The sequence below is a fragment of the Delphinus delphis genome, chromosome 5, assembly GCF_949987515.2.
Source record: "Delphinus delphis chromosome 5, mDelDel1.2, whole genome shotgun sequence".
Classification (NCBI taxonomy): domain Eukaryota; kingdom Metazoa; phylum Chordata; class Mammalia; order Artiodactyla; family Delphinidae; genus Delphinus; species Delphinus delphis.
In genome coordinates, this window is record NC_082687.1 from 75,513,489 (window position 1) to 75,533,454 (window position 19,966).

The 19,966-nt window shown below is 37.9% G+C and overlaps 1 protein-coding gene across 1 annotated transcript in view; it reads left to right on the forward strand.

Annotated features, from left to right (window-relative positions):
• Positions 1-1,002: 1,002 nt before the first annotated feature.
• The window catches only part of SMIM14 (small integral membrane protein 14), a 71,537-nt gene continuing 52,573 nt past the window's right edge, over positions 1,003-19,966 (forward strand). Inside the window, exon 1 of the mRNA XM_060012680.1 lies at positions 1,003-1,190. The gene's annotated coding sequence lies outside the window, so the exon portion shown is untranslated. The remainder of the gene's footprint in view (positions 1,191-19,966) is intronic.

A 19,966-nucleotide genomic window follows, 5' to 3' on the forward strand; every position in this document is an offset into this window, starting at 1 on the left:
AGGTGATTCAGCTAGTTCAGGTGATTAACCAAATACTGAGGTAGAAGGCCAGGTTAGATGAAAAGGTCAACTCAGAGTAAGGAAGACAGTTTCTTACAGCTAACCTTCACCTCTCCTGCAGGATAGGCAAATAGGCACCTTCGTGAAATCTTTGTTTGGAACTCACACTTTCATTTTACCACTAGTCCCTCTTTAAAGTCTGTCAATTCATGGACCCAAGAAAACAACAGAGTAGCCCTTAAGTTTTCCCAAATTGGGAAATCTCTTGGGCCCCAGTTGTTTAGCAGGGAAACTAAGAAGGTTAGAATGAGAGAGTAGGAAGCACCAACTTAGTTTACAAAGAAATGAGGTTCTTACACCACAAGTATTATCCTTATTTCAATCCCTAAGGTCAAAGCAACAAAGGTTTAAGCTGACTGCCTCCCAGTTCCCCACTATCTCTGGATCAGCCTTTAATACTCGTCTTGAACTGATTTTTAGTCAGCTTTCTGGATGCACTGTTAGGGAGGGTACAGGGGAATAACTGCCACGTTTGACGTACTGTTGTACATATAAGACTAAATCCTGATCCCCAATTTTCACCTGGGCCTGAGTGATCGAAAACAATCTCTACATGTCTCAGAAGACATCAACTTGCGCCCACGTCTACCAATACCCCCGCTATTCTAAAGACTCCGGCTGAGGAAAGCCATCAGCTTAGGCAAAGGGAGACACACTGCAGAGGACGTTGTCCACGACAGACGACACAGAGGACACACTGGCCACTTCAACAGACACGTGGCCTTCCCTCTCCACATCGGAACGCTCGGCTCCACCTCTCCCACCCGGAACTACAACCCCCGCGCTCCACGCCCGCACGAACCGCGTGACGCTCGCGCCCGCCCCGCCTACCCGGACCTACTGGGCAGGCGCAGGGCGCGCGCATGCTCGGCAGGCCGGCTGCTGGGGGCTTCGGGATGCTGCAATCTGTTGCGCCGCCGCCCGCGGAAGCCGGCAGATCCGGGTCTTGTGGCTAAGAGTGACGTGGTCAGTCGAATCAAAACAGAGGAGGGGAGGAAGCAGCGGCCAGGAGCGGCGGCGGCAGGGACGACCGGAGCAGCTGCTGTGTTCCGGAAGCTTCAGGCGGTCTTTCTGCCGAGGCTTGGTCCCGGCCCCCATCTTCCCCGCCCTATCGGTTGTTGTCTGGGCGGGTGAGTGTCTGCCCCTTCTCCCACCGCCGTTTGCCGGCCCACCTTCCCCTCACCCCGGTTTTTCCTGGTGGCTACTCAGGCTCTGGGGGACTGCGGCAGCTGTGGCAGAGCGGGGCTGCTTCTCGGGCTCGGTGCGTCCCCGGCTGGGCTGGCGACTCTGCACCTGGAGAAGCCCGCTGCTGCCGAGCCCGCGTCCCCCGGCGAAGAGCGAGGCGGAGAGCCTGAAATTTGGCTTTCTCTGCAGGAAACCAGAGTCGGGACTTGGCAGGGAAGTGGACGGTAGCCAGGGATGGTTTCATTTTTAGGGCAAGCAGTAAACTCGGGTGGAGGCGTATAATGGAGTAAAAAGAAGAGAGAGAGTCGTAGCTGGAAGGAAAACCCCACAAACCTTGAAATTCACACTATATAATTTACCTCTGTTACTCAGCCTTTGCCGGGTTTGATGAAGTCACTAGGATACCTCCTTTGTTGTGATTAATGAGACTAGAGAGCTGCCGTCCAGAAAGCGGGAGCTTTTAGCCCTTACTGTGTTGTGAATTTGAAGGATTCCATTTTTCTATTTGTTCAGTAAGTGGAACCAGAGCCGACAGTAAAGAGGTAGCACCCTTTATTGGAACAGATGAAGTGCGATAAACTGGTTACCAGAGTACCTGAAGTCTTATGTTGCCATTTAAAGCCAGTTTTCCAAAGTGGCTGTTTCTGTGTGTTTTTTAGCCAAGATGATGTTTGTTAGCCGTAGAGAATCAATAGGATGTTTTCAGTTGTCCTAGTTTGCAAAATCGAAGATGTGGCCTTAAGAGAATGTCTTGGCTTTGCAAAAAGTCGGATGAGCTTCCTGCACGTAATACCTGTGTTTAAAGAGATCTTCCAGTTTTTGTGTTATTGTTAGAAACCACTGGCAGCTGTACGTAGAATAACTTGGCGTAAGACCTTTCAGACGTAGTCTCGAGACCCTTAGGAGGCGTTCTCGCTGCCCAATCTGTGGAGCTTGCAGAAGGCTTGTGTTCCCTTCCACTTTAGATGACCGGCCACGCAGATTCCTCTAGTGTAGCTTGCTTCCAGCCCTGCCGCTCTCCGCACTTTTCCACCGCAGGAACGAGACCGGAAGACCAAACCTCCCTTTTGTCCTAACTTAGTTTTAAAAAAGAATATTTTTCCCCAGAGAACTCATTAATTGAGGTGTTTCTTTAGCAAACGGCAGGAAAGAAAAACAGAGCTATGTGCTAAATTGATCCAGGTCTCAAATCCAGGTCTTAGGAATTTAGACTACTCCCTTGAAGGGTATGTCCTTGTGTGGCATAACATGGACCTCTTCCTAACAAATTTCTTCCTTCCTTGTGTGCAACTGGGATCTTTTTTTCTTAACACCACAGTTGGAATCCTGCTGATTTACACACAAACGAAGTTATGTTTTCTTGAAGTTCTTTTTTTTTTACCTTTAATGCTAACCTATAACTGAATATTTTTGTTTATATGAAATAATTTGTGATAATTGGAGAAAATGTTGATTAAAGCAGATAAGCAAAAAAAAAGAAGAAAATAAGTCATCAATATTCTTGCCATCCAGAGATCACCAGAATGTCAGTAGTGGTTTTATATCCTTCCAGACTTTTTTGCATTTATGTATTTTATACAAAAATGGTATCATACTGCATATGCTTTTCTGTAACCTGCTTTTCCACATAGTAGTACTTCATTTTTGAGTAACAAAGTTTAAATTTTTGCAGATAGGGACTTGTAGACCTTAACTTTTAGGGAATATTCACTGTATGTTTGCCACACCATAATGATTAAAATCGTGCTTCTAAAAGATTTCCTTTCAAATCTCTTATGATGATATTGTAAGATTTATGAAATTAATATGCACTGTGTGACAAGGCTTTGCTTGTTTAACTCTTGAAAGAGCAGGCACAGAATAGCCTGAGATGACAATATGGAAGTTTAAAAAGTTTTTGTTCATTTAGTGATCTGATTCAGGTAAAGGTTTAGTTCTATTCCATAGCTGCTATATACTCCATATACTGACCTGCTGTCCAGGCTTCTGGGAGTAAGATCCTAAAAGATTTTGCTTTACTTTACACACTTAATATTCTTTATTAACATTGAGTCTTCGATGTATGCCCATTTAGTCCAGTGCTTTATCAGTGGTGCCAAAAGAGAAGAAAGTTTCCCCTTCACCTCAATTTCAAAGGATAAGTACATACTACAAAGTATCCTAAACATGCTAATAACGTATTGGGGTCTGTTAGTCATAAACTTAGCTAAATTTGCCTTAAATTATAGTGTTCAATATATATTCTGGATTTGTCCACTTCTTCCCATCCCTACTGCTACCACCTTTGCCAGCTAACCATCTCTCACCTGGCATACTGCAGCAACCTCCTGGTCTCCCTGCTTCCACTTTGGCTTTCCCCTTGCCACAGCCTAAGGGATCCTTTAAAATGTAAATCAGATTGTGTCACGCCTCTGTTGAAAAGCCTCTCATCACGTTCGGAATGAAATCCAAACTCTACCAAGGTTTGCCAGGCAGTACATGTTTTGGCACTGCCTTCCTCTCTTATCTTGTATCCGAATGCCTAGATTAGTACCCAGGAGCCTGGTCACGTGGCACTAGCATTGTCCTAGGAACTTGCCAGGCTTGTTCTTGCCTCAGGGCATTTGCATTTGCCGTACTGTGTGGATTAGATCTTTTCCCAGATCTTCCCATGGCTGATTCCATCGTGTTATTCAGGTCTCAGTTCAGCTTCTCCTTCACGGAGATTGCCCCCACAATTATCTCACCGTTCTCTCTTCTTTATTCCATCACTGTCTGGAATTTCATTATTTTTTGTATTCTGTCTCCTATACTAGAAGTTAAACTCTGGGAAGATGGGGACCTTGTCTGTCCTTTTCACTGCAAAGTAGGTGCTCAACGCATGTTGGTTGAATGAATAAACCTGAACACACCTGCATCACTCTTGAACGTACTGTCTATTTTAAACCAGTTCTTTCTATGGAAAACCCCTTATTTTCAGCTTCTTTTTGTAGGGCTGTACCTTGATTCTCCAACTTCAGTAGTTCCTGATGTTCGGGCCAGAGAACAGTCACATTCTACTTTAGACCTATGGAACTAATCCCTGGGAGGAATTGGTCCCAGGTATCTGAATTTTCAACAAGCCCTTTAGGTGATTTGAATGCTTGTCAAAGTTTGAGAATGTGTTAATATTTTAATGGCTTTTCTCTGGGAGATTTCTTCTTGCTTTATAGTAGTAATGATAGCTGTCATTTTGGGGAACACTTTGTGTCAGGTACTATGCTAAAAAACTCTAAGCATGTTTTTCATTTAACTGTGGAGCAATTCAGATGTAGGCATTCCAGCTCCCACTTTACAAATGAAAGAACTGAGACATAGTAAGTAGCAGAAAGTTGGATTTGATCCCATGTCTGTTTTCTTAATCACTGTACCCTACTGCCTCTGAACTACAGTGTTTAGAACTGTACACAGTACTTTGGTTTTGATAGGCCATGTTTTTGTTAAGGCCAAAGTAATGTTTTTTGTCCTGTTTCCAGTCGTGTCCTTAATGAAATCCATTGTTCTGTTGGTCTTTTTGCCTGAGGTTGCATAGCTGGTAGATGACCTCAAGAAACATTCTGCAAAGGTCTTCTTGCTTTGTTGTATTGAATTTTCAGAGCCTACCAGGTTTAAAGTAAATTTGGATTATTTTCTCCTTCCTATGCATTACCTTGCATTCCACACCCCAGAAATCCATCTATCACTTTTTACCTGCTGGTATAGTCATTTGAATTCTTCCTACATTTTTTAAATTGATTTGGGTGTTTTAATATTTGGACAGCCATTGGATCATCATAAAGTGAATAGATTTCTCACTGCAAGACCTCTTTCCAAATGAGTAAAAAAAAAAATTGATTGATGCATTAATTTGGAGCAGTTAATCCAGAGAAATACCAGTTGTCTTTACTCTCTTCCTAGTCTTGAAGCCTGACTAACTATGTTTATCTGTCGAAGCTCAGGTCGTACATGACCTTTAGCAGAGCTCTATCCTAATCCACCTCAGGATTCTGTAAAGAGCCCTTTGTGGCTCCCATCACTTCACCTTCCATATTATCAGTAAATTGTCTGTGGCTCTCTGGCCTATTCTATTGGGAGGCCCATGAGGTCAGGGAGAACCAATTAAGCAATCAGTAGGCTTGCTGATGGAATAAATAAATGAAGAAAAATCACAACTCTACCTGCATCTATAAAAAGCAGTACAATGCTAAAAGGAAGTACAGTATTTGTAATAATCTTTTCCCATATAATGTAATAAGACTTAGAACAAAAACTTCAATAAAAGACACTGAATTGTCTAAATTGATAATTAATAGTGATATATTAGTATACGAGTTGTAAAGATTTTGAAGAAAATTAAAGACTCCCGACTGTTACATTGTGGCTTATATTAGGATTTTTTTAAGATTGTAAAACTTCTTAGACAAATATTACTACAGGCTTGTGAGTAAAGGTATTCTTTTGGTGTGTGTTTATGTGCATATTCATATTTTGGCCCATACAAAAAGTGCTAATCATCTGAAATGGTTGGGCATATGTCAGTAGATCCTAACGTAGGTAAAGAAAAGCTTGGGCACTTAAAAGGCATTTTAAAAGAGGGCTGAAAATTATTTGAGTCTGAAATTTAAAAAATGTTACCTGTCTGAATATCAATAACAATGGCATTTACTATTCATGGAGTATATATGCCAGCCTCTTTACTTTCTTTACATACTTTATGTTTAGCTTACACATCGGCCTTCCAAGTCAGATATTGTTACCCCTAATTTACACTGGAGGAAACAGGCTCTGGTTAGGTAAGTTGCCCAAGGAAAAGACACTGGGACTGTTGGGATTCAAACCCAATTTTCTTTGACCCAAAATTCATATACTTTATATTACAATAGTGTTGACCAGTCTTTTTGTCTTACACAATCATGGAAGTTACAACAAGTAAACCTACTTGTTCTGGCTGTCAGAATATGCTAATAGAACTGCGATCATGAATTGTTTTGTTCTATTTAAGCCTAAATTGGATATGCATTTCTAGTAGTCCCTCTTTCTTTTTTTTTTTAAACACAAGACATGCTTGTTACTGAAAAGCTGCAAAGGATAGTAATATATAAAGCCAACAACAAAAGCTATAATCCTGTCATTCAGAAGTCATCTCTGTACATGTATTTCCTTCCAGTCTTTTAAAATTCATCTTTGGTACAAATGAGATGTAATACTCACATAAGCTTGTATTCTTTTTCGGGCGTTGTGGAGGGGGTTAACATAGTGAGCTCTTTACTGTGGCCTTAGAAAATTTCTAAACTTGATTTTAACTGGCTGCATTTTATAAGATATTTTGAATAAACTGGTTTACTCGAAGTTTTCATTTTATGTTGGACATGAATGTAGTTTCCAGTTTTCACCATTATAAATAATTTTGTGGTGAACCATGGCTTTAAATAGTCAACCAACCAGTCTAATTATTTAAAAAGTCATAATTGGGCTTCCCTGGTGGCGCAGCGGTTGAGAGTCCGCCTGCCGATGCAGGGGACGCGGGTTCATGCCCCGGTCTGGGAAGATCCCACATGCCGCGGAGCGGCTGGGCCTGTGAGCCATGGTCGCTGAGCCTGCGCGTGCGGAGCCTGTGCTCCGCAGCGGGAGAGGCCACAACAGTGAGAGGCCCGCGTAACGCAAAAAAAAAAAAAAAAAAAGTCATAATTATGACATTTAAATGACTTGAAATGTGATTCAATCATAGTTCAGCAAGTATATATAGCATACATATACTTGTAATCCGAGAAAATTTACATGAGAGTTTTTAATAGAGGTTGCCTGTGAGAAGAGAGTACCTTTTACTTTTGCTTTTTTTTTCAACTTTCTGTATTTGAATTTTAAAATTAAATGTGATTGCTTTCAAAATTTAAAAAAAATGTTTAACTCCTTGGAAAAGTGTATATTTTTCTATACTAAAACCAATTTTTAGGTGTGTAGTAGGGCTTATATTTTGTTTATAACATTTTAAACTTCATTGCTTTTGTTTTGAAGAAAGTTACCTTCTTATTATTTTCATATTGAATTTTCATTTCCTTTTTTAAATTTAGGTTAAAGAACAGATGTGAGTCTCAGTTTTGTAAAAATACAGAATAAAGCTGGGTTTTGCTCGACTGCACTCATTGACAAGTATTACAGGTGCAGCACTTTCAAATTTTAACAGCTAATAAAGATGCTTCAAATCAAGTTAGGGATATAGTAAGCATCTTCTTCGTAAATGAAGACTTAGAGGACAGTGTTCTGGTTACTGTCTTGTTTTAACTTATACTTTTAAAAAGCAGTAATTTTTTCCTATAGTATGTATTTTGTTGCTTTGTACTCTGGGCAAAGGTAATATAGAAGCAACTGACTTGCTTGAAATTTAGAAGACTTTTTTTTCTGTGGTGCTTACTCAAGTTTCATTTTTTTAAATAACATTGCTTTCTTTATCACAGAGGTTCTAAACGTTTTTCCTGTCATCATGAATGGCATTGATGTGCATCTACGTGCAGATATGTCATCTAGGCTGTAGCATGGGTGAGAGAAGCTGTGAGTTACCTGAGTTGGGAGAGCAGTAGCCATAACTCCTTTCTGCTTCCAAAAATCATATAGGCAAGGAAGTGAATGGGAGTGATAGTGAGGAAAAGTCTTGATTCTGCTCTAGCTTATTTGAATGGTGTAAATCATTCACAGATTTGTAACATCACTTGTGATATACCTCAGAATTTCAGAACATACTAGTATTTTGTAATACAGCTATTGAAAGCTGTTTTTTTTTTTAACATTTGTAAGTAATTTATATCCACTATGACTTGGGGTCACAGAATATGGAATTTTTATATCATCTGTTGAATTTTTCTGTTTCTTATGAAACACAGCCTTTTTTCCTGAGTTTAAAAATTTTTATTCAGAATATGACTAAGTAGTACTCGAGTAGAAATTTCAGAAAATACTTTTAGAAGATGAAACTTTGGGTTAAGATATTGAGTATAAACAAAAATGATTCAGTTGGAAAGTTTTCCTTTGTTTGACCATTTATAATAAATTTTACCCCTGGATCTTGAGAGAATCTATGAGATTGTTTAAGAGCAAAGAACAGCTAGGGAAGGACAGGAAATTTGTAGGTGAGGGACCAAGGTTCAGAACAGAAGACTTCTTTCTTCCCTTTTCGCTTTTATGCAGAAGAGTGATAGCTGAGCCCCAGGAGAATACAAACACCCCAAAGCAGTATACAGAGAACTTGGGCTGAAGGTTGAAGATACATTTCAAATCTAAGGGCTTAAGAGTTACTGGCTCAGAGCATTTTACAGTTTATAAAGCACTCTTACAAATTCTCACTTGATGAACAGCCCTTTAAAATGAATAGTTTCAATTATCACTCTTGTTTTTTATAGATAATCTGAAGTCACAGAGAGGCTAATTTATCAATTTCTCAGTAGTGCTGTAACTTAAGTCATTTATCTGAGATATATTCTTTCTGCTATCCCATGCTGTTTTTAGCAAGTGTTGCCTAAGGTGATTCCTAGAATACAATCAAATACAGGTAAGGGAAAAAAGGGTCGCAGAGGAAAGTAAAGGTAATGTCTAAGGTGTAGGAAAATAGGGTCACATTAATGGGGAATTTCCAGAAAAGTGGTGGCAGCCCTGGGGTAGACCTTTAAGAGTCCTCTTCTGCAGAGACATCAAGGAATTAAGGAGGTAAGGAAATTCTAAATAATCTTGAAGAGTTCAGCTTTTAATAAACATGGGATAGAAGTTAAGTTGGTTAAGTAGTTCTCCTTTTGATCTTTCTCCAGAGAGATTATCACAGAAGTCATTTGTCTGTGATATTTATTTTGGCCATTAATTATATACTGGTATGTGATTATATTATTATATGAATGAATTATAATTAATAATTAACTTGATAGCAAGCTCTTGGAGGTGGAGCATGCCTTTTATTTCTTCTGTATCCTCCTCTGAACTCTTCTGCTAGTTACCTAGTCCCCTGGGGACTTGTTAGATATATCCTTTTCAGGAAAGGAGAAATGAGAGAAGACATGGGTTTGAAGCCCACCTCTACTGCATGACTTTGGGTAAGTCACTGACACTCTCTGGGCCTCAGTTCTTTCCTCTTTTTTATTTTATTTATTTATTTATTTATTTATTTATTTATTTATTTGCGGTACACGGACCTCTCACTGCTGTGGCCTCTCCCGTTGTGGAGCACAGGCTCCGGACGCGCAGGCTTAGGGGCCATGGCTCACGGGCCTAGCTGCTCCGCGGCATGTGGGATCTTCCCGGACCGGAGCACGAACCCGTGTCCCCTGCATTGGCAGGCGGACTCTCAACCACTGCGCCACCAGGGAAGCCCCGAGTTCTTTCCTCTTTAAATGAGTGGATGAGAACTGGTGCATCCCCAGAGTTTTAAGAGTAACACTTGTCAAGTTTTGGTTTGTTGAATATAAATAAAGACTTAGCATCCTCTAATCTGTACCTTATCTATACAGTGATATCTTGCACAGGCCTCCTGGTCATACTGACCTTGTTTCTTCTATACATTCCCATTCCCATTCTATGAAAAATGAACATTTTGTTGTCATTCTTTCTAGCGTGCTCTAGTCTCTTCCTTTGGAATAGTATGCCCCCAGAAAGAGTATCTATAAGTTTTTTGTTATCCTGTAAAAATGTTTTATGGTAAGATTTTCAGAGGTGGTTTTTATTGTAGTTTTCTCTTGTAAATAGCTAATTCTAGATGGGCCTGTTGATTTGAAAAAAATGTACAACGTAAGAGCTGTGAGATGAGTTTATTCAGTGTCTTACTGAGGACTGTAGCATGGGAGACAGCCTCTCAGGTAGCTCTGAGGAACCATTCCAACGAGGTGAGGGAGGAGCTGGTGTGTGTGTGTGTTTATGCAGTCAAGTGAAAGGTTACTGCTAGTTGCAAGGATCAGATATCTCAATTTTAGTGCTTTTCTGTGCATGAGAAGATGCAAGAATCTGGGGTCATTGGAATTCTTCCTTAGATATGCATTTTTGACTATCTAGGGGCCCATAAATCCAAAACGTAGAATGCTTCATCCTAAATTCTTTCAGTGTGTACTTATAGGTCAGCAATGGTTGTGGCTAATGATTTGATCATTATAGAACTGGAATGGTAGGCAACATTCTTTGTTTACAAACAATATAGGGTCACCCTATTGGATCAATTTGGGAGTATTATAAGGAATTTGTTACTGTAATTGCTTGGCTATTAATGTGAATTTTAAAAATTTGTCATGATAGGGACTTCCCTGGTGGTGCAGTGGTTAAGAATCCGCCTGCCAATGCAGGGGACACGGGTTCGAGCCCTGGTCCGGGAAGATCCCACATGCCACGGAGCAACTAAGCCCATGTGCCACAACTACTGAGCCTGCGCTCTAGAGCCCACAAGCCACAACTTCTGAGCCCACACACCGCAACTACTGAAGCCCATGTGCCTAGAGCCTGTGCTCCACAGCAAGAGAAACCACCACAATGAGAAGCCCATGCACTGCAATGAAGAGTAGCCCCTTTTTGCTGCAGCTAGAGAAAGCCTGTGTGCAGCAACAAAGACCCAAAGCAGCTAAAAAAAAATTTAAATTAAAAAAGATAAATAAAAATTTGTCATGATAGAATTCAGTAAGTCTTAACTCCTAAGCATAAAGAATTATGGTATTTAAGGTACATAATAGGGTTTATTTCAACATTTAATTTTTAAAAATGACTTTAACTTCCCAGGCATAGCTTTACCGTTTTTTAACAAATAACAGTTGACTGATTTGAACTTGAGTCTGCATCCTTTCCTTGCGCTCTTCCCATCAGAGAATCAGAGATGCAAATGTAGTTTAAGAGAAAAGTATGTCACTAGTAAGAAGTATTAGGAAGTTGGTTGATGGTTATCTCATTTCTGTACTGCTCTAAAGTTGTGTTTATAAGAGTGAAACAAATATACCTAGCATGATTGGTCATATCTGACAGATGTGGAATGAGTCTTGGTCAGGAATTTACATTGTGACTTCCTGTCCAAAATCTGGCTCATACTGGATGGATGTGTGATCATGGTCAAATTGCTAGCTTATCTGAACCTATTTTCCTCGTTTTAAAATGGATAATTTTCCTGCTTTGACTTTGTCGGAAGGGCTGTTGTTAAGATATGAAAGTAGTTAGAAAGCTACAGGCAAATATAAACTATTATTAGGTATGGCTATGTTTGATTGAGATCCATTTCTGATAGAAAGAATAAAGCAAATGAATATGTTACAAAAAAGTATTGTATACGAGTGAATTTGAACACCTTATTGCATTGAGATGTTGAGTCAGTTGATAAAAGTAATCCCAACAACTAATTATAGCATATTAGTACATAGTACAGTAATGATAGTATTACTGAAATTGATAGGCAAATATTTTGTTTAATATGCAAGGTAGCCAGAGTTTTGGGATAGCTCTGCTCATTTGGTTAATCAGTTTTCTGGGTAAAAACTTGGTATCAGAAAGCTATTTATAGAAAAAAAAATTTTTTTAGAGGTAATTACCCCTTTGATATAATTGGGAATAAGATTAAAAATAGACAGCAAACTCAAGTGTAGTCTCCCTGAATGTCTGGGGGGCAGTTCCAGCAGTTTCTCGCACATATGTTTCACTTTCTTGGTTTTATAACTTTGGAGCTTTAATCAATAGCATTGACGCTTTTTAGATAAAAATGCATAGAATGCTTCTTCTGAGTTCCCCATTTCACTGACCAGCATTTCTATTTTCTGTCTTATAAAAACAAATTGCATGCATTCTAAATTATTACTCTGTATTTTGCCCTTGCTCTGGGTTTTTATTATTTTTTAAGATTTTTGTTTTTGATGTGGACCATTTTTAAAGTCTTTATTAAATTTTGTTACAGTATTGCTTCTGTTTTATGTTTTGGTTTTTTGCCTGTGAGGCATGTGGGATTGTAGCTCCCCAACCAGGGATCGAACCCGCACCGCCCGCTGCACTGGAAGGCGAAGTCCTAACCACTGCATCACCAGGGAAGTCCCTGTTTTTAATTTTTAAATGGGAAGAGTTTTGATACTGTTCTTGATCACTGTAAAGATTTGGCTATTTGGAAGAGTGATTTTATCATAAATCACCTTCTTAAAATTACGGTAGAAAGATAGTTTTCATTCTCTGACCTTGAGTTAGGTTTGGTTATCCCTACTTTCTCAAGAAGAGCCCTATGTTTGCGTGGGGAGAAAGAAGAGTTTTTGTTTTGTTTGTCTATAAAAATGTATTTCTAAAAAACTTAGGTATGTTTGAAATTTTTGGTACTAAAAGGTAGAATAGTATCATGCATCCGTATGTACCCATCAACTGGCTTCAACCGTTATTCAGCTTATGGCTGTTTTATTTCATCCATACCTCCCCCTTTGGACGATTATTTTCAACTGGATTCCAGGCATAAAATCTCTTTTAACTGGAAATACATAGTGAGATCTCTCAGAGATAATGACTCTTTTCAGATGTGTCAGTTGACTTTGTAATGTTAAAAAAAAATTAGTAATTCCTAAATAACATTTAATCCAGTCAGTGTTCAAAGTTCCTGGTTGTTTCACAATTGTCCTTTTGCTAGGTTAGTTTGAATCAGGGTTCAGACAAGGTCTCTATATGGCATTTGATTGTTAATCTCTTAAATTTCTTCAACTGTAAGCATATCCCGGCCATCTCTTAAGAGTTTTATTTATTTTTTACCACTTATTTATTGAAAAATCTGAGTTTTTCTCAGTTTTGCTGCATCCAACATTTTTCCTGATTTACAAGAGTTAATATCATTATATGATATTGAAAGATAAAATATACAAAATGAAAACTAAAATCCTGTCACCCAGAGATACCCAATGATAGTTTTGGTATGTTTTCTTTCAACTTTTTTGAGTGTGTTTTTTTTTTTGTGGTTTTTTTTGCGGTACGCGGGCCTCTCACTGTTATGGCCTCTCCCGTTGCGAGCACAGGCTCCGGACGCGCAGGCTCAGGGGCCATGGCTCACGGGCCTAGCCGCTCCACGGCGTGTAGGATCTTCCCGGACCGGGGCACGAACCCGTGTCCCCTGCATCGGCAGGCGGACTCTCAACCACTGCGCCACCAGGGAAGACCCTGTGCTTTTTAAATATGTGCATGTGCTTTGCTTATTTTTATATCCTATTTAATATACTTTTGTGTCGTGTTTATTTCCCCATGTCATTATGAAAGAAAATGAAACATTTGACTGCATAATACTTCACAGTATGTGTCATAATTTAAATATTTCCTTTTAGCCAGAAATTTAGATTGTCCCAATTTTTCACTATGATAAAGCTATGATAACCATGTTAGTACATAAATCTTTGTATTTCAGATTTTAAAATTTTTTTTATTTTTTTGGTCGTGCTGCGTGGCATGCGGGATCTTAGTTCCCTGACCAGGGATCGAACCCACACCCGCTGCAGTGAAAGTGTGAGTCTTAACCACTGGACTGCCAGGGAAGTCCCTCAGATTTTTTTTAAATGAAAGAACCTTAGAAGTGGAGTTATTCACAGGACATGAACATTTTTTGACTTCTGGATTCGTATTGCCGTAAAAGTTATAGCCTGTGATCTCAAATGCAGTCTCCACTTTAAGAATCTGTTTGTATATGCTCCATGTTATTAAGATGTCTTTGCTTGTATTAATGGAATGTGTTTTTTTTTTTAATTCTTTGGCTCTTTTAATTGTATTTGAGAATTTTTTTATGCACACATTTTTATGTTGTAAGTTTGTTGATATTTTTCATTGTGTGTATCTTTAGGAAATTCTTCCACTAGAGGCCAAATAAATATTCACCTAAATTGTCTTCTGGAATCACTGTTGGGTGTTTTTTCCTTCTTAATTGCTAGCAGATTTTCCTAGGGACCATTTATTAAAATGTTGATCCCATCCTCATTTATTTGTAATTCAAGTTTTGATATATAAATATATATATGGTTGGTATGTTCAGAAAATTCTAGAAAAAAGAATTGATTTCCTATTTACTGGGTTGTAATATTATCTCTTATCTCTCTCCTCCCTCCACCCTCTTTTTTCTGCCTTCCAGCTATAGTATGTATCCAGATGTCTTTGATTCTGAATGTGCCTTGGGAAAAAACCTGAAAGAAAGCTAGTCTCATCTTCATCTGTTTTCTTTTATTTTCCTTGTTTCATGTGTATTTTTAAAATGAATTTAAAAATGAATTCCCCCCCCCAAAAAAAATTCCCATTTGCTTTTAAACTCAATTTACCAAACATTACCAAAACATTATACCAACATTAGTAGTTTGTGATATATACTCTGTTGTTTCAGTATTTTGATTCTCTTAATTGTTAAAGCTTCCACCAGAGAATGAGTAGAGGAAGGGAAAGGTAAAACATTGAAAACTGATTTTACAAAGAATGATTACCCAGATTTAGGGCAAAGGTTGACTTTAGAAGTATCCATTGTATGGTCTGTTTATATACTTGGTCATTTCTCACTGATAATGGGATTTGGTTTATTTTGTAACACATTCACTTACAGAGTTTAGAATACCTTTTTGTATATATTAATTCTAACCAAGAAATTCAGTGATGATGGAAGGTCAGATAGAGGGTTAAAATAATTTAGCATGTTCAGTTCAAGAGAAAAATTGAAATGTAATTATTTGTCTCTAGAGCTAATGGTTCTGGTACGGGAAGAACAAGACGCTTACTCTAAGGTTATTCTTTTTAAAAGTTAATAGTTTTTGAGTAATTCAGAAGATACAAAGCAGTATACAGTGAAAAGTTTCTTTACTACTTCTGTCCCCTGAATGCTTAGGCTCTCTTCGAGAGGCAACTAGTTATATAATTATTTTTTAATACTAAATTCTTTTTTTCCCCCTAAATTCTTATGGTTTTAAACCGTTCGCAAGCATCCATAGAAGAAAATTTATCTGTGAGTTATTAATGCAAGGAAGTTCAGCATCAACCTTTAGTATTTATTTTGGATAGAATCTTTTGTTTACATGTGTATGTAAATGTTTACATATACGTACAAATTTATGTACCCATATGTAAATATGTGATTTGATTTAAAAAGTAAAATATAGAAAATTAGGAAAACAAGAAGAAAAAACATCTGATAACCTTAACAGAACCAAGTATAATCGATTTAATGTAGAATACTTCTTCCCTAGGTTTAAATTCTAGACACATAGTAATTTTACATACTTTTTTTCCCATAACTACAAGAATTTCACGTTGAGCATACTAGGTTTCTGACTCATTTCTTATGAAGGATATGAATTTCTTAGTTATATTGCTCTTGGAAGCTGGAGCAGGGAACTAACCCTTATTGAAGACAAGAGGAAATGAGAGGTTGGCAAAAGTAGGGAGGTTAAATAAGGGTACATATTTTTATAATTCAACCTTGAGAAAAATAAAGGAAAAATCAAGCTGTAGTATTTCTGGGTTCTTAGAACTGATTGCTCTTCTTTTTTTGATTTTTTTTTTTTCTTTTAAGGGAGGATTGGATCTGAGATGTGTAGAGGATAAGCTGACATTTTATTGTTTTGAATGCTTGCATGGAAAAACAAATGCCTAATATACAGTACTCTGCCTCTAATCAAAATTAATTTATAAATTTCTTGGTAGAATTTCTTTGAGGGCAATCCCCTAAAGTTTCTGGAGAACAATGAATGTTTGTGGAATTAGTAGTACATTACCCAGGACTTGGCGGTCCAGTGGTTAAGACTCCACTCGTCCACTGCAGAGGGCGCAGGTTTGATCCCTGGTCGGGGAACTATGATCCTGTATCCCATGCGGCATGGCTAAAACAAAAAAACAAAAATAGTACATTACCCAGTATTACTAACTTAAGTAAAATGTCAGTGCTGATTTTTTTTTTTTTTTTTTTTTGGCGTGCTGTGCTGCATGTGGGATCTTAGTTCCTCAAACTGGTGCCCCCTGCATTGGAAGCGCAGACTCTTAACCACTGGACCACCAGGGAAGTCCTAATCTATTTCTTTTTATCATTTATAAGGACTTTCCTAGGGTCACCTGGAAGTAGTGGTAGTCTGCTTTGTCTCCTCTGTTTTGTAGGCTTTCCTTGTTTTTTTTTTTGTTGTTGTTTTGTTTTTTTAATGTCCTTGACAGTTTTGAGGAGTATTTGGTTAGATATTTTGTAGAATTCCCCTCAATTTGGGTTTGATTTTTCTCATAATGAGATTTGGTATTATGGTTTTGGGGAAGAATACCACAGAGGTGAAATGCCCTTCTCATCACATCATGTCAAAGGGTATGTGATATCAACATGACATATCAACATGATGTTTACCTTGATCTTTTGGTTAAGATAAGGTTTGCTAGGTTTCTCTACTATAAAGTTACCTTCTTCTGAATTTTGTTCTTTAGAAGTGGGTCACTAAGTCTAGTCCACGTTCAAGGGTGAGCGAGGGTTAAGCTTCACCTCCTAGAGGGTGATAAATCTACTAATATTAATTGGAATTCTATAAGGAAGATTTGTCCCTTTCCCTCCTTCTACTTTCCCCTCCTCTGTGAGAGTATTTTAAAGCAAACCACAGATAACACACATCATTAATAAGAACGTTTTTATAGTTCTTGATACATATTGCCAAATCCCTGAAGGGTTGTAGATGTTAACTGTAGGACTAGCAATGTATGACTGAATTTTCATGGTACTTTTTTGGTGTTTTTCTTTTAGGTGAAAGTTTACATTTTTTTTTAGAAGTGAATTTTTAAAAAAATTTATTCATTTTTGGCTGCTCTGGGTCTTCACTGCAGCGCACAGACTCTTTGTTATGGCGAGCAGGCTTCTCTAGTTGCGGCACGCAGGCTCTGGAGTACATGGGCATAGTAGTTGTGGCTCGTGGGCTTAGTTGCGGTATGGGATCTTAGTTCCCTGACCAGGGATCGAACGTGGGCCCCTTGCATGGGGAGCATGGAATCTTAACCACTGGACTGGACCACCAGGGAAGTCCCCAAAGTTTACATTTTAATTTGCATTTATTTGATTTACTTAGGGTGACCTTTTTAAATGTTTGTTAATTAGCTGTAGCACCTCTTTTGGGAATTATCTTTTCCTTGGTCTTTACCTATTTTAAATATTTTTTAGAGACTTTCTTGGCTATTTTAACTCTTCTGTCTCATAGACTTAAGAGATTTATTTACCATTTTGCTCACTGGCCCTTCTTTTTTTTTTTTAATTAATTAATTTATTTATTTATTTTGGGCTGTGTTGGGTCTTCGTTTCTGTGCGAGGGCTTTCTCTAGTTGCAAGCGGGGGCCAGTCTTCATTGCAGTGCGCGGGCCTCTCACTATCGCGGCCTCTTTTGTTGCGGAGCACAGGCTCCGGATGCACAGGCTCGGTAATTGTGGCTCACGGGCCCAGCCACTCCATGGCATGTGGGATCTTCCCAGACCAGGGCTCGAACCCGTGTCCCCTGCATTAGCAGGCAGATTCTCAACCACTGCGCCACCAGGGAAGCCCCTGGCCCTTCATTTTTAATCATCTTCAGGGTTTTGTCTTTTATTCAGATCTCATGACCACATCATTCATAGTCCTGTTGTATTCTTTTAAAATTTTTTCCTCCTTCTGTTACATTTACCTACGTATATGATAAGGAAATTTGCTAGCTGTTGGTAAGGCAAGAAGTAAACAAGTAAGGCTATTTTAGGTAAAAGTCATGTAATGGTAGTTCCATTCCAAATTAATGTGAGAACTATTGTGGGTTAATCTAGCATAATTTAGCAATTATCTAGGATTATTTGCTTTAAAAATTCATGACTGATTCTCCCAAGCATTTTATGTTAAAAGTACTTTTAAAATATTTACTATTTTGCAGTGTGTTACAAAAAACCCATTTCAACCCATTTGAAAATTACTTTTATAATCTTGAAACCTATGTTGACATTTTATTATATTTTGGGAATTTTTGTTATCCCTAGGTATTTGTAAAATACTTTCTTTTAAAAAAGCATAATTTATTTTAAAGAAGAAACTTAGGAGATAACAGCTTCTTACAAAGATATATCCCAAACCAAATATTTGCTTCTGTAAGAGGAACCAAGATGAACTTGCACACACACATACAAATGTATTAATGCTTTCCCCCCTAAATCTTTAATGGCTGGAAGACTTTTTTTTTAACTTCATGTTAGTCCTTAACACATATGGCAACAACAAATAGCTCTAAAATAAAAGCTGAAGTAAAAGTGTCAAAAGAAAAATCCAGGGTTTATGTTTATCCTTCAGTTCTTCTAGCTTGTCCTTGGAAGAAGTTAGTAAGTTAAAGCATTAAAGAAAATGAAAATACTCTCCAATTAATATTTCACATTGTCATTGGATGTTATTTCCAATTGCTCTCTTGTGATTTTAGATCTATTATTCTGTGATTTGCAGTTCTGTTAACTTTTTAGTTAATAGTCTGATAGATATTTAAATAGAAAAATTTGTCAAAAGAGACCCTTATAAATCTGGGTTTGGAGCCATCTAGAAGAAAGGGAAGCAAATAATGTATAACAAGTTCTCAATCTTACTATGACATAATGGACTAATAATACTCAGTAATATAAAGAGCTTCTAAAATCAACTAGACAAAAAGAGTTTGAAAAAGAAGAAATACAGATGCCAATAAACTTGAAAAGATGTGCAGCCTCATTAGATAGAAAATAAAAGCAATGAGACATATTTTGGGGGTCTGACATTCTGGCAAAAATTTTTTTTAATGTTATAGCCATATATTATTATACTATTAGTGATAGTAATAATGTATGTAATTACGATGCTATGCAATTCGTGATATGTACTATGTGCTATTGATAGAAATAAAATTGGTAAAGGCTTTTTGTGAATGCCCTTAGACCTAGAGATTTCATTTTTTTGTACTTAGTCCTACAAAAATATGGGCACAAAGATGTTTGTTGCAACATTATGTTAACAAAAATGTTGGAAAGGCCCTAAGTTATCTCTACTAAAGGAATGCTAAAATTGTATGTTTGTGTTTTGGAGTATTATGTAACCATTAAAAAGAATGAAGTAGAGCTTTATATATTGGAAGGTCTCCATGACTTTTTATGTTATAAAAAAGCAAGTTGCAGAACATGTATAGTATGATCTCATAAAACCTACTAAAATGATGGGTATAAATACATATAAAAAGACCTGAAAGTATTCACACCTGGCTGTTAACTATGGTACCTCTTGGGAAAGGGAGTAGAATTGGGGAGATAGGAATGGGAAGGTTGGCATTCGTCATTTTACTCTCTGTGCTTCTACGGATACCACTGATACTAAATATATAACACTGGTAATGTTGCTGTTTTACAAATATTTGCTACTAAGAGTATTTGGCCTAATCAAGAACCACTTTTGAGAAGTTTATTTCCCAAGGAATCAATCCTGTATATAATAAGCATGCAGTTCCATGGCATAATCCTAGAAAACACAGTAGTAGAACTACAGTATCTACTTTTCCACCTTTTCCAAAGTTATAAATAGGCAGTTAAGTTTGACTCCCCAAAGGTGAAATAAGGTAGGTTAAACCCACCCAGCATGAGCTGGAGAGTTTAAGGTTCTATCGGCAGGTAATGAATTGGTTAACAGCACTGGAAAATTCCTTCAGCACATACAGAAACAGGATGACTCAACTGACTTATTACAGCTGAACTCTACCAGGAAAGGTTTGTTAGCTGTAGTTGAAGGAAGAAATGACCTGGATCTGAGGGA